The sequence below is a fragment of the Artemia franciscana genome, chromosome 12 (genome assembly GCF_032884065.1).
Source record: "Artemia franciscana chromosome 12, ASM3288406v1, whole genome shotgun sequence".
In the NCBI taxonomy this organism is placed as follows: Eukaryota; Metazoa; Arthropoda; class Branchiopoda; order Anostraca; family Artemiidae; genus Artemia; species Artemia franciscana.
This window is the reverse complement of record NC_088874.1, coordinates 37663327-37677151: the sequence shown is the minus strand read 5'-3', so window position 1 is coordinate 37677151 and position 13825 is coordinate 37663327. Positions and strand designations below refer to the sequence as shown.

General features: G+C 34.4%; 1 long non-coding RNA gene across 3 annotated transcripts in view; it reads left to right on the top strand.

Moving 5' to 3' along the window:
* LOC136034076 (uncharacterized) overlaps window positions 1-13825 on the top strand; it is a 136190-nt gene that overhangs the window by 64265 nt on the left and 58100 nt on the right. For all 3 annotated transcript variants that reach the window (XR_010619108.1, XR_010619109.1, XR_010619107.1), the window contains exon 3: window positions 10465-10626. This is a non-coding gene — a long non-coding RNA (uncharacterized LOC136034076). The remainder of the gene's footprint in view (window positions 1-10464; window positions 10627-13825) is intronic.

Here is a 13825-nt window from a genome sequence, read left to right as displayed (position 1 = left end):
CTTAATGAATTGGGACAAAATTTAAGCTTTAGTGTAAAGAGCGAGGTACTGACGTGGGGGTGAACCCCTATATATATGTAATAAAAACATGAGAATAAAAAAGTTCATTACGTAAGCTAATTTGAAAGTTACGTATATCTTTTGCTAATAAAAACATTCGTAAAAAATTAAAAGTTCTAGTTGCCTTTTTAAGTAACCAAAAAATCGTAGGGTAACTAGGCTTCCTCCCCCACTTCTTTTTTCTCAAAATGATTCGATCAAAACTATGAGAAAGCCATTTAGCCAAAAAAATAAATATACCAATTTCGTTTTAATTATTCCTCTGCGGAGAGCGAAAATCAAAACATGCGTTGATTCAAAAACGTTCTGAAATTAAATAAAAAAATAACTTTTTTTTAACTGAAAGTAAGGAGCGACATTAAAACTTAAAACGAACAGAGATTACTTTGTATATGAAAGACGCTACTTCCTCATCAACGGCCCGCTCTTTACGCTAAAGTATTTTACTGTTTTAAAAAGAAGAGTTGAGAGAAAGAGTCAAACTGTAGCGTAAAGAGCGGGGCATTGATGAGGAAGCAGTCCCTTTCATATACGAAGTAATTTCTGTTCCTTTTACGTTTTAACTTTGCTCCTTTCTTTCAGTTAAAAAAACTTGTTTTTTTTTTTATTTAATAATGAGCTAAGCCGAAAGAAACCAGTGAAGTAAACGGTTCTACGTTGCATCAATAGATAACTTAAAATAGGCGCTATTATATATAAGTACCAGTTTTTTTTCAATTAATAGCAAGGAGCAGCATTAAAACATAAGAAAACATAAATTATTCCATATATGAGGGGAGCTGTCCCCTCCTCGATGCCTTGCTCTTCATTTTAAAGAATTTTAGCACTTTAAAAAAGCTTTTTATTCCAATTAAAAGGCCCTTGTGTTTCAGGAGTCGTTCTGAAAGAATTAGGACAAGAGTCAAACTTTAGAGTAAATCGCGACGTACTGAGGAGGGGTTGGCTTCTCTCATAAAAGGAATAACTTCTTTTCGTTTTCAGCTTTACGTTGTTCTTTACTTTCAGTAGACAATTATTGAATTTTTTCAATGAATTTTGTTTGTTTATTTTATTGAATTTTTGAACGTTTTTCAAATAATATCGGGAAATCCACCTCCCCTTCAAAGAAAATTCTATTTCTAAAAAAAATCTTCCATGGAAAGCTCCTCTCGCGTATTATCTATCCCCCTCAGACAGTTTCATCCTCACTGAAATTTCCCTCACGAAATAAACTGCGGACATTTCAGCCTGGAAAATTCTCCTTAGCTTGCTCCTTAGGTTGTTGAGAAACAACCTGTTTTTTCATTAAATTTCTAGTCATTTTTCAAATCATGTCGAAAACCACACCCTTCGTGTAAAATTGTTCTCAGACGTCTTAAGGGGGTCGTCGTTCATCTCAAATCATTAAAAGAAGAAAGAAGTGGTCACTAGGGGCTTCATAAAAACCATTGAGGCCTCACTACTCCGATTTTAAAAGAAGTAAGGGTGATTGGAGTTCGACAAAACTAACGTGAATGTGGTGCTGAAATTTTTCAGCACCTACTAATTTTTAGGCACATACTATCATCAGATATTGACAGAATGGCAATCCTTGCCCCCTCCTCCTCAAAGAATATATTTAAAAACTTATATGTATTTTCCATATGCTTAACTTCTTTTGGTGTTTTATAATAGTCTCTCCATTTCCGTTAAAAATCTTGCATACTTACCTGCTTAATCAACAAAATTATAAGAAGTAAGCAAAAAGATATGTAAGAGAAAATAGCTTATTAGTCCTTCTGTTGGATAAACTGTCGGCCCGAGTATCTTTCACCCTTGAGACACTAGCCTATGGAAAAGAAATTTTATTCTATATATAGAAAAGAAATTTCATTATTTTTTTTATTTAGAAAAGGGACAAGAGTTGATAATTTCCATGGTAGGGTTTAAATCTTAGAGAAATACTATTCTATTCATTCCACAAGCATTATTTTATTTTAGTTTAAATAAATGTTTAAGCCACGAGGGCGCCAAATAAAGAAGGAATGGGGATGGGGATAATTACACCCCTCTCTAGGCTGTTCCTCCTAATAATACTCTTTTTGGTTTTTAACAGAAAACTGAAAATAAACACCCTTTTGTTCTAAAGAATAATTATTTGCACCTCCATCTAAAAGAACATCGAAGAATCCTCGTCCCTTCCCCCTTAAGTTTCGTGAACTGGCACCCCAGTCTCAAGTTCAAACGATCTTGTATTTTTTTTTTGCACCAGAGACAAGGAATATCAAAGTAGTAGAATATTTACCACCCAATGAATGTACGAGCATATTTCTGGTCCCTGTTAGTTTTGCAGAATTCCATAAGATTATCAAAAATATTAAAAACGGTAATTCAGTGGGACATGATGAATTATCAACAAATTTGTTAAAGAGTATTGCCGGAGGTATTTTTGAACCACTTATCCACATTTTCAAGTTGAGTATCAATTCAGGTATATTTCCTTGTAGATGGAAGATTGCCCGAGTAATTCCGTTGTATGACAATTTAAAAAGTTCCATTGGTATTGGTGTCCCCCAAGGCTGAGTATTAGGTCCACTTTATTTTGATTTATATTAGTGATCTTCCAAGTTGTTTGCATGAGAATATTAGCCATACAATTCTATATGCAGATGATACAGCTATAACAGTTAAAGCTAGAGATTCATCAACATTGATCGAAAATCTGACTATAAGTGTTACCTCAGTTAATCGATGGTTTGTTTCCAATAATCTAGTACCAAATTTTACGAAAACTAATTTTATGGTTTTTGGTCGTTCAAAACGTGCCACTCGAGAGATTTCCTTTCAGGAGCTTCATGTTGGTGATCAAAAAATTCGTAGGGTCCAATCATTTAGGAGTTTTTCTTGATCCCCTTATGTAATTTCATAATTATATTGAGTATTTAAGATTAAAGCTTGCTAAAAATATTGGGTTGATGTATCGTGTGGAGAATATTTTTACCACTCTCTAATTGCTTCTTATTTGAACTTCTGCTCAGTTGTATATCTTAATACATTTTGGAAGCATATAAAACCCTTACAGGTACTACAAAATAGGGCAACAAGAACACTTGAAAATTTCTTACATCATACACCTTCCAAACTTGATAATGTTTCGGATACTAAAACATTATTCCTCTTCTTAAATTTGTTAGATTTAAATGATAGACGAATATTAAATACTTCCATTTGGCATTTTCAAATCCAAAATTCTAAAAATTATTTTTATGACAAATCTCTGTTAATTTTACCTCCTCTTTCGGGTTGTCGGAGGTCTGGGATGTACCGAATTCCTTTTGTAAGTACTGAAAGGTCAAGGTTTTTGATTAGATACCAAATACCCTTCATTGCTAACAATTATAAGCTGAATGATAAAATTCTGTTTGATCCATCCCAAAAATCTCAGCTAAATTTAAAAAAGCAAATATTAAAGATTGTTTGCTAAAATTTTGATCATTCACCATTGATGATGGAAAATTAAATTATCTGGTCTTCTTGTTTGTGTGTTTTGTTTTTGTGTCCCTGTGTCTTGGATGGCTTCCCACGCCCCATCCTGCCCGGTATTTATTTATTTGCTTATCTTTGTTACTTCTCTCTTATGAGTTTTTTTCCTATTTTGTTTGTCTTTTGCCGTATTAAATTTTAGAATTATTATTGCGATGAGATGTTGATGTTCTGTGTTTTTGCCCTGTCCCAGCCTTAAGAGCTTTGCTCTCTGTTGGGGCATAATATAGTTTTTGTATTTTTTAAGATGAATTAAGACAGAAAGAACGAAAGAAAGATAGTTTGCGTGTCTTTTTGAAACTTAGAGGTTTTCATTTATTTTCTTTTTTTAACTGAGCTCTTTTAACTTAACTTTTTTTTTTACTTTTTTTTTTTTAATTTACACTTGAATATTTTGCCAAAAAATCAATCAAATCAATTTCTGTGGCATTCGTGTGTAACATTCAAACTTAAATAAAAACAAATCAACGATAGCAGCCTTTTGGTATGTAAATATCACGCAAAATATGCACTTTTATCAATAAACTCAAATTCCTTTTAGAAATGTCTAATAATCAATAATACACCGACTCATCTGTCAAAAATGAAGACAAACGAGGTGGCAGAGTGAATGTAATCTCATGTATATATCCATGCTTAAAATTCTTAAGCAAATAAAGCCGTCATTATGACAATTTGTCATATATATCATTTGTGCGCTTAGCAAGAGTCAACACCAAGTGCGTCCGTTGTGAAGTTAGTGGGCGCTTAACGACAGAGGAATTGAACTGAAGTGTTTTCTTTTGATTAACGGTATGGTGTCTTTTATGTTGACGGATGAGAGAGTTGACAAAAGCTGAAGTCTTCTTCCAACAATGTCTTTCACCGAACGGTTTGAAAGCGGTCCTTTTCATTGAGTAAAGAATTTAACTCGAGAGGGCCAGGTGTGGAAAACTTTGAATATGTTTTTAGTTTTATTCATTCCAATTCTATGCGTCATTTTTTCTTCCGATTCTTTTGTTACATCCAATTCCTTTGATAGATCCCACTTGTAATTCTAGTAGAATACAGAAAATCTGTGCAGTAAATATACACATCCAAGGCGGTGTCCATGGGAAGAGGGTTTTTAACCCTTCCCACTCCCTGAAATGTTTGTCAAAATCGTAAAAACAACAAAATGCATATAAACAAATTTTGAGCATAATTTTTTTTTAAACACCCTGGAAAAAATAACTTCCTCGAACAAAATTCCTGGATACGGACTTGTACATATCTTGCATTTTTTTTTTCTGTTAGACAAAAAAGGAAAGTTAATGTAATCAGGCACGTACGGAAGGCGAGAGTCTTTGTATCCATGCTCTCCCCTCCCCCACTCCAGTAAATCCTAATATTGCCGGCATTTTCTAATTATTAATTATATTTTCAATGTAATTTATTACCCATCTGCGAGCAAAACTGAAGATTTTAAAGCAACTGGGGCGATTCAAAAGAGTTATTTAATTATATAAATGTATGTATATAAATATTAATTATATATGCATATATTGTTATGTATTAATGATATAAAATAAATTGTATAGGAGAGTGATATAAACTGATGTTAATTTTGTTTAATAAAAAACCCATAAGAAAATTTAGGTTAATACCAAGGCGCGCCCCAGAAGGCTCCAACACCGAGTAAACAATCCAACTTTTACTCTGAAAGCATAATCAAGATTACAAACATTAAAGAAACAGAACACTACTAATTAGGGATTATGATTTAAAATCAATATTATAAGGGGAGAATATAGAAAGAATAGAAAAGAGAGAACACAAAACTAATCAGAACTCAAAACTTCTCACCATATAGTTGGTAAGTGTCTGCTATTCTAGAGAAAACCCTTCACAGAACATCCCCTTATTTTCGTATATGCTAAAGATATATACTAAAAGGCATTAAAACAAGTATATATAAAAGGTATAAAATATAAAAGGTGTAAAAAGAAATATACCATAGGAGTATTTCAACAGAAAGTCCAGTTAACTCAAGAGGCAGAGAGGAGTCAATTAAGGCGGAAGGGGGTAATTGCCCCTAGGTTCCTAGATGTTAAAAAAAAAAAACAAAAGAAAAGAACAATATTGCCCCATCTGGATTTTGAAAAATATATTTAAACCACTCCCTTAACGTTTGTGAATTGGCGTCCTTGAAGAGTATACTTCTTTATTAGTAAAAATTGAATTTGCAGAGTAAAATTCGATATGAAAATATTTTGCACGTTTTAATGGATGAAAAATTCGTGAGGTTTTTATTCTTATGAGGAGGGGGGCAGGACAATTTAAAATTTTGTGCTTGGGCAGGGGAACATTATTTCCTAATTTTCAAAAAACAAGCATGCTCAAACCAACGTGATAAGACCTTACCGGCGGAGTAAAAGAAGTTGGAATTTCAAACATTTCTTGGAGGGGATAAGTAAGCTGATGCAGAACAAAAAGAGGAGGAATAAAAAGGTCTTTGAAAGGTCACCATTCAAGGAATTTCACAAGAAATTTTACAAAGTAATTCAAGATCAACTAATGATTTAGTTACTGATGGACTTCATGAAAGTTCTCGCTTTGTCCGCCACCTTGAGAAATAGGAACAAAAAAAAAGAAAACACGTCCATATACCAGGGTGATGAGAGAAGTGAGACTAAGTAAAGTAGTTTAAAAACATTCTCAAATCAGACCAGGAAAAGCAAATTCAAGCTTGTTAAGAGTACCATCTCTTCTGTAGTCTTTTATTCTATGAATGTCAATTTGTTTCTAGAGAGATAGGTTTTTTGCCAAGAATAATACTCAAAAACTTACTTCACTATTTTTAACCGTGTAAATGTAGCCTCTTAATTACAAGAATTTCGTACAGCCAAAGGCCAGTCTATGATAAACGTGAGAGAGAAAAAAAAACACGACTTAGAGCAAGAGCTTTTCATAAAAAAAAATTCGTATCCTTGTTGCTACCATTAAAAGATAATGCATTTAAAAAAAAGGGAAAATCCCTCTTATTTCTAAGTGTAAGATTTTATTAGTTAAGGCATGGGAAGAGCGTGCACGAAAACAATAGTAGTGATGCCTCCCTGATTTTGACCAGCCAGTATCCCCTTCAAATCCGGATCCAGACACCTATTTTTAAACTTCTTTAAGACACAGGTGGATGTTACGTCACAGGGAATGTTTAATACATAATAGAGAATGTTTTCTAAACGAAGCATGTGTGAATTGGTTAGTACTTTTTTATTTAAAAAAAAACCTTCACGGCTTCTTTACTCCAGGATTTCTAAGATTGCTACCTAATAGTTTCTTATATTAAAAAAGAAACTTCAGAGCCCACTAGTGGGGAAACCTTCAAGACGCCAGACCCTAGCAAGCGATTCCACGAAGCCCCTTATCATCCAATTCCGACGGAGGCCTTTAGCAACCAATTTCAGTGGGGACCTAGCATCCAATTCCATTAGCTGCCCTAGTATCCAATTTCACCAGTCCCTCTAACCTAACCAGCGGCGCCTTAGCATCCAAATCTATCGGGGCCCTAGCATACAATTTCATCGAGTCCTTCGCCTAAGCACTGGGGGTCCTAACATCCAATTTTGCTTGGGGCCCTAGCATTCAATTCAAAAATTGGGCCCTAGCATCCAATTTCATCGGACCCCTGACCTAACCACCGGGGACACCTATCGAGCAATTCCACCCAACAGGCGCTTATTATGTAAAAGGTTTTGTTTACTTTTGGCTGTTACGTAATAAGACTTGTTAGAGTCCACCAGTCAAGCAGGGAATCCCCTGTCGTAAATGAGGGGGGCACATACGTGGTTGTTACGTAATAACGGTTTACGCGCGGGTGTTGCGCAATGACAATGTACACGTGAGATGCTATATAACAATTTAAGATATTTCAGTTTCTTTCAATGCGTTTTTCTTTTCTTTTTTCTCAGGGAACATTCATTAACTAAGGATTTTTGTCCACGTTATTGTCCCCCGGAAAATAGCCCCCCCCCTAGAAAACAAGACTCCAAATTTGAAAGTTTCATTTGATTTTTTTTTTATTTCCGTAGGGGGAAGGAATTTTGGTACTTTGAGTATTATGTGCCACTCACTCAAGTTTACACTGTGTAAAGCTGGTGAATAAACCGATTATTTCGTTGGTTTCTTTCAGCTTAGCACGAGACAAAACAGGGACAAATGATAGAATATATGGGATATATATAATTTGGGCTATATATTTACATATAAGGGGGGGATAAAGTATTTGGACAGTTTGAAGTCAGAAAACAATTATTATTTCATAATATGAAAAATAAATCATAGCTTACACATTTTGAATGCAGACCAGCTATACTTCATCCCCCCCCCCTAATGTGCGAATCTATAGCCCAAATTTATTTCTAAAGTAACGAAGAAACTAACGAAAAAACCAGTTTGTTCTCGAGTTTTAGATTACACACGGCGTAAACTTGAGTGAGTAGCACATAATGCATAAGTACCAAAATTTCTTCCTCCTACGAAAATTATAAGACAAAATTAAAATAATAAGGTTATTTTCCAAGGGGATTTTTTTCCGGGGGGTATTTTCGAGAGGTATTTTCGGGGGTATTTTTTTCGCGGGGGCATTTTTTGTGGAGGGAGGGTATTTTCCAAGGAGATCACCGGGAAAATACATCGGGGGGGGGGGGGTAAACACCAGCCACTGCAACCATGTAGGCATTTTCTTTTTTTTATAGTATCTTGTAGATAAGACTCACTGGCAAAAGCTCCAAAAATTGGACAAAGGGATAACTTTTTACTAAGTTCATATGAAAATGATTAACATATAAAAAAAACAGATATATTTCATGGATGGTGAATTATGCTGGAAATGGCACTATAATTAGGATGAATGAAAATTAATGAAGAAACTGTTAAAATTAGGACGTATAGAATAAAGAAAATAAAGCATTTTCAAGCATCCAAATAGTCTATCTTAAGAATAACCGTCAGTGTTAAAAATGAGCGTTACTAAAACAGTACACTTAAAACAGCGTATCCTTCAAATTTTCATTTTTCTTTTACAATTTCCATAACGGGGAACACATCATCTAAAACATAACACAATTTAATAACTGGAACCTGGTCCACATATGATAAATGATATGATAAATAGAAAAAAAAACAAGTTTTTTTGAATGAAAGTAAGGAGCAACATTAAAATTTAAAACGGACAGAAATTACTCCGTATATGAAAGGGGCTTTTCCTCCTCAATGCCCCGCTCTTTACGCTAATGTTTCTTACTGTTTTAAAAAGTAGAGTTAAGAGAAAGGGTGAAACTTTAGCGTAAAGAGCGAGGCGTTGAGGAGGAAAAGCCCCTTTCATATACGGAGTAATTTCTGTTCGTTTTAAGTTTCAATATCGCTCCTTACTTTCCGTTACAAAAAATTGTTTTTTTTTTACTTAATTTAATAACTGGAACCTGGTCCACACTGTTCTTCATCAGCTTCAACCAGCAAGCGTCACCTACAGAGATTATGGCTATTTAGCTGCCGAAAGATTGTCTAGTGTTAGCTATCCTTTGTTTCTCAGCTACACAAAGATCGACTTGACTCAATTCAAGGCCACCCCCTCAGCCCAAGGTTGAATGACCTTTGGGTTTACTGGGTTATGCCATGTTGTGGCAATGCTGAACGGAAAATGTTAACGACGTTCAACTCTCATAATTAAAACCAAGATTAAAACTCAGCTACGCAAAGGTCGACTTGGCTCAATTCAAAGCCACCCTTTAAACTCAAGATTGAATGAGCTTTGGGTTTACTGGGTTATGCCATGTTGTGGCAATGGTAAATAGAAAATGCTAACGACGTTCAACTCTCATAATCAAAACACAGATTACGACTTTTTATTCCAGTCGACTGAGCTATGGGCTCCTGAGTGGAACTTGTGTTGGAGGAGTTGGGCCCAAGGGCACGGATGCCATTAGAGAGAGAAGCAACAGGTAAGAAGAGCATTTCTTAAAAGATTTTTTGCCCTTCTGGATATTGAAAGCTACGTTTTTAGCTCTTTTCATTGAAAATTGACATTTTTTGGTGCTTTCATTGAAAAAACAGCAAAATTGCCCCCCACTTTTTTGAACAAAATGACTATCTAAAATTGTTTATCCAATTCAAGGGGATTACTGGGGGCCATGCAGTTAAAAGGCATGGGAGGGAGGAGGGTTGCCTTCCAATCACTTCCGATCCTAATTGAACACTAGAACTTTCGATTTCCCATTGAAAGAGTTCCCTTCCAAGCTTTACAACTAACCCTTCCATAAAAATTGGCTGTAAAAACAAAAGATAAAACAATACAATGAAGGCATTATGGCTCTTTACTTGGGAAGCACTAGAGCGCTGTCTTTGATATTCCAACTAATGTAAGCAGAAAAAAAAATCTATACAAGCGGTGAATACACAACATAAATATTACAAATTTCGCAAAAATTTTGTAAAGTAGTTAATTTTATGAAAAAAAACTATTTTGTAGATAATTCAAATTTAACTATTTTTTTGGATAAAAAGCAAATCACAAACTTTTAATGTTCTCATAATAAATATTAAAAATCTAGCAATATTGCAAAAACCAAAAACAGCTAGTAACTGAAATAAAATTCATTTATCATATCATTGTCAAATTTCAAATTCATAAGCCCACTTTTGCTAGCTGTCGGTAATAATACAAAATAAGTTTTATAGTATGGTATATCATCTCTAATTTTTATAGTATGTCGCCCACATCATGTCTAAGCCTCTAAATCCAAAGTCTATAAAGGTAGATTAAGGTTTATTTAGCCTTCATTTTCTATACCTTTCATTAGTAAAGGTTATATTTTCAAGAAATAATGCCATTTTGTTTAAGTAATTGAATTAGTTATTTTTAGCTACTCTATTTGTTTAATCTAGAAACAAAATACGAAATTCTCTTATGTTTGGAGAGGGTTGTTACAAAGACGATTACGAATGAAGAGTCAAAAATTCAAACGATGCAATTACTAGCTTGAAAATACCACTGGCAAGTCGTTAAGCAAAAAGTTGAGACGGATTTCCAGTTACCCGTTGATTTGTGTACGTAGTTACCAGTTTCTTTTTTTTTATTTATTTCACCGTGCACAAATAACAATATTATGAACTTATGACTATATTTTCCTTCCCTAAACGAAGTCATGGTTTTATCATTTTCGGAAGATGAGTTTCTTCGGAGACAATATTGACAGAGCATGAGAAGATATAGAACAACGGAGAAAATCTCGATAAGTTTGAAAAAACTTATCGTGAAAAAGCTATAAGCCGGCGAAAAAACTTTTTTCACTGATTTAACTGACGTTATATCGTTTTGATAGAAGTTTTATTCAAAGAATTAAATAAAAATAGTTGAGAACTCAGTGCAGAGGCTTTACACTACGTAATAATGTAAGTTAATAAGGCACTTAACCTCTGTTTTTATTTCTTTGGGAGGGGGGGGGGTGAATAAAAAAGGCAATAATCGGAGAAAACTATTTAATAGTTGAAACAAAAAGTACCCAGGAACTCGGAAAAACTTAGGATTTGGGTTGAGAAGCCAACTTCCAACTTTGCACGTCCTGATGCAACTAAATAATGAGGCTTTGTTTGGGTATGTAAAGTAAGCAGTTATTAATTTCTGTTTCTACTGGGTGCTTTTTAGTCAAATTATTAAATAGTTTTCTTTCTTTTTTTAAATAGACATTTCTTTTTTCAAATTTTGCCCTTGCTACTACTAAAAACTGAATAACAGAATACAAAGTTCTTTTCAAACACTTCGTTACGTGGTAACTGTAGTAAGGAGCGACCTGGCTCAATAGTAACCGAAACTCTAAAAAATGAAATTTTGATACCAATAATTACATCAAAAGAATCACATTTCAATGCTGATTTTAAATATATAAGTTTCATCAAGATCACTTATACCCATCAAAAGTTACGAGCCTGAGAAAATTTGCCTCATTTTAGAAAATAGAGGGAAACACCCCCTAAAAATCACACAATCTTAACTAAAATCACAGAATCAGATTCAGCGTATAAGAGAACCTTATTGTAGAAGTTTGAAGCTCTTATCTACAAAAATGTGGAATTTCAGATTTTTTTTTGCGAGAAGACAGATCACGGATGCGTTTTTATTTGTTTGTTTTTTGTTGTTTTTTCCCAGGGGTGATCGTATCGACTGAGCAGTCCTAGAATGTCGCAAGAGGGCTCATTCTAACGGAAACTAAATGTTCTAGTGTCCTTTTTAAGTGACCAAAAATTGGAGGGCACCTAGGCCCCCTCCCACGCTGATTTTTTCCCAAAAATCAGCGGATCAAAATTCTGAGTTAGCCATTTTATTCACCATAGGCGAAAAACCTAATAACTATGTCTTTAAGGACGACTTACTCCCCCGCAGTCCCCGTGGGAGGGCTATAAGTTACAAACTTTGACCTGTGTTTACATATAGTAATGATTACTGGGAAGTGTACAGACGTTTTCACGGGGATTTTTTTGGTTTAGGGGGGAGAGTTGAGGGGGGGGTTACATGGGAGGATATTTCCATGGAGAAACTTCTCAGGGGGGGGGGGGGAATAATTTCAATTAAGGGGGCGCAGGATTTTCTAGCATTATTTGAAAAAACAATTAAAAAATAAATATGAAAAGTTTTTTCTACTGAAAGTAAGCAGCAGTATTAAAACTTAAAATGAACAAAAAAGATTACGCATATGAGTGGTTTACCTCCTCGTTATAGCTCACTCTTTACGCTAAAGTATTTTTAGTAATTTCAACTATTTATTCTACGGCCTTTGTGATTCAGAGATTATTCTTAAGGAATTGGGACGACGAGGGTTGAACCCTCTCATATACGCAATAAAAACATACGAATATAGAAGTTCGTCACAGAAGTTAATTCGTAAGTTACATATATTTTTTAAAAATGAAAAAGTTTGTAAAAAATTAAACGTTAATTTTTTTTTAAGTAATCAAGAACATGGAGAGCAACTAGGCCTCCTCCCTCCCTCCTTTTTTCTCAAAATCTTTCGATTAATTGCAATTAATTAATATGCAAATTTCGTTTTAATTATTTATGTGCGGAGAGGCAAGATCAAAATATGCATTAATTCAAAAACGTCCCGGAATTAAATAAAAAAACAAGTTTTTTAAATGAAAGTAAGGAGCAACATTAAAACTTAAAACGAACAGAAATTACTCCGTATATGAAAGGGGGTTTTCCTCCTCAACGCCCCGCTCTTTACGCTAAAGTTTCTTACTTTTTTAAAAATAGAGTTAAGAGAAAAAGTAAAACTTTAGCATAAAGAGCGAGGCGTTGTGGAGGCAAAGCCCCTTTCATACACGGAGTAATTTCTGTTCGTTTTAAGTTTTAATGTTGCTCCTTTCTTACATTTAAAAAAAACTAGGGGGGATAGCTAGGGGGATAGCTTTCCCAATGCTGATCCTTTGAGGTTTTTAATTTTGTGAGGTATGAGGTTTTTGATTTATTTAGTTCTAATTGTATTAAAGCCCAAATTGTATCAAAGGCCAAATTCGAAAAAAGGAACGTTGGTAAAAGATTGACATAAAAAAGCTAAAAAACTATGGTACAAAATAGCTTACTAAGGTGTAGCTTTCCTTTGCAGATATAACTGAAAATCTGCAGATTGTTAATGTTTGAATGTTCGAAAAGAAAAAACCACTGTCAAATTTAACTAGATAGTTTGCTTATTTATTTCCACGGTTTAGCTCGGCAACACTGACGAAAATGTGATCATGCCCCATGGGCTTCTCAATTCGGAACAACCACTCTAGTAATGTTATAGAAATGCACAATTCTCAGGCTTGAATAAACCTAGATCAGTCCAAACAATAGTTCCAGGGGGGCTAAAATGCTTTTATTTGCCATCCCTGGTCCTTCAATAAGTAAATAAAGTAGCCTTTATAATTAAAGTATCTAGAGAAACAGGTCAATTTTCTTTAGTATATCCTTGCCTTTATGGTAATATTTGAATCATTTTTCAGTTTTCACCGTCATTTTCACTTGATTTGGGAAAATGGGCCCCAACTTCCCCCTCCCCCAGGATTCTGACAAAATTACGCCACTGCCCAGAACGCATCATATTAACTACCTTTACTAACCTCACCAAAGTACCAATTCTATACATTATGTATATAATTAAAACGTACCTACAACGTAGTTTTTCCACTGAGCCTAAGATAATTGTCTCCGAATACAGATAGCTAAACCAGTTTTTGTCAGACCTTTCAGATTATCAAATTCTCGGGT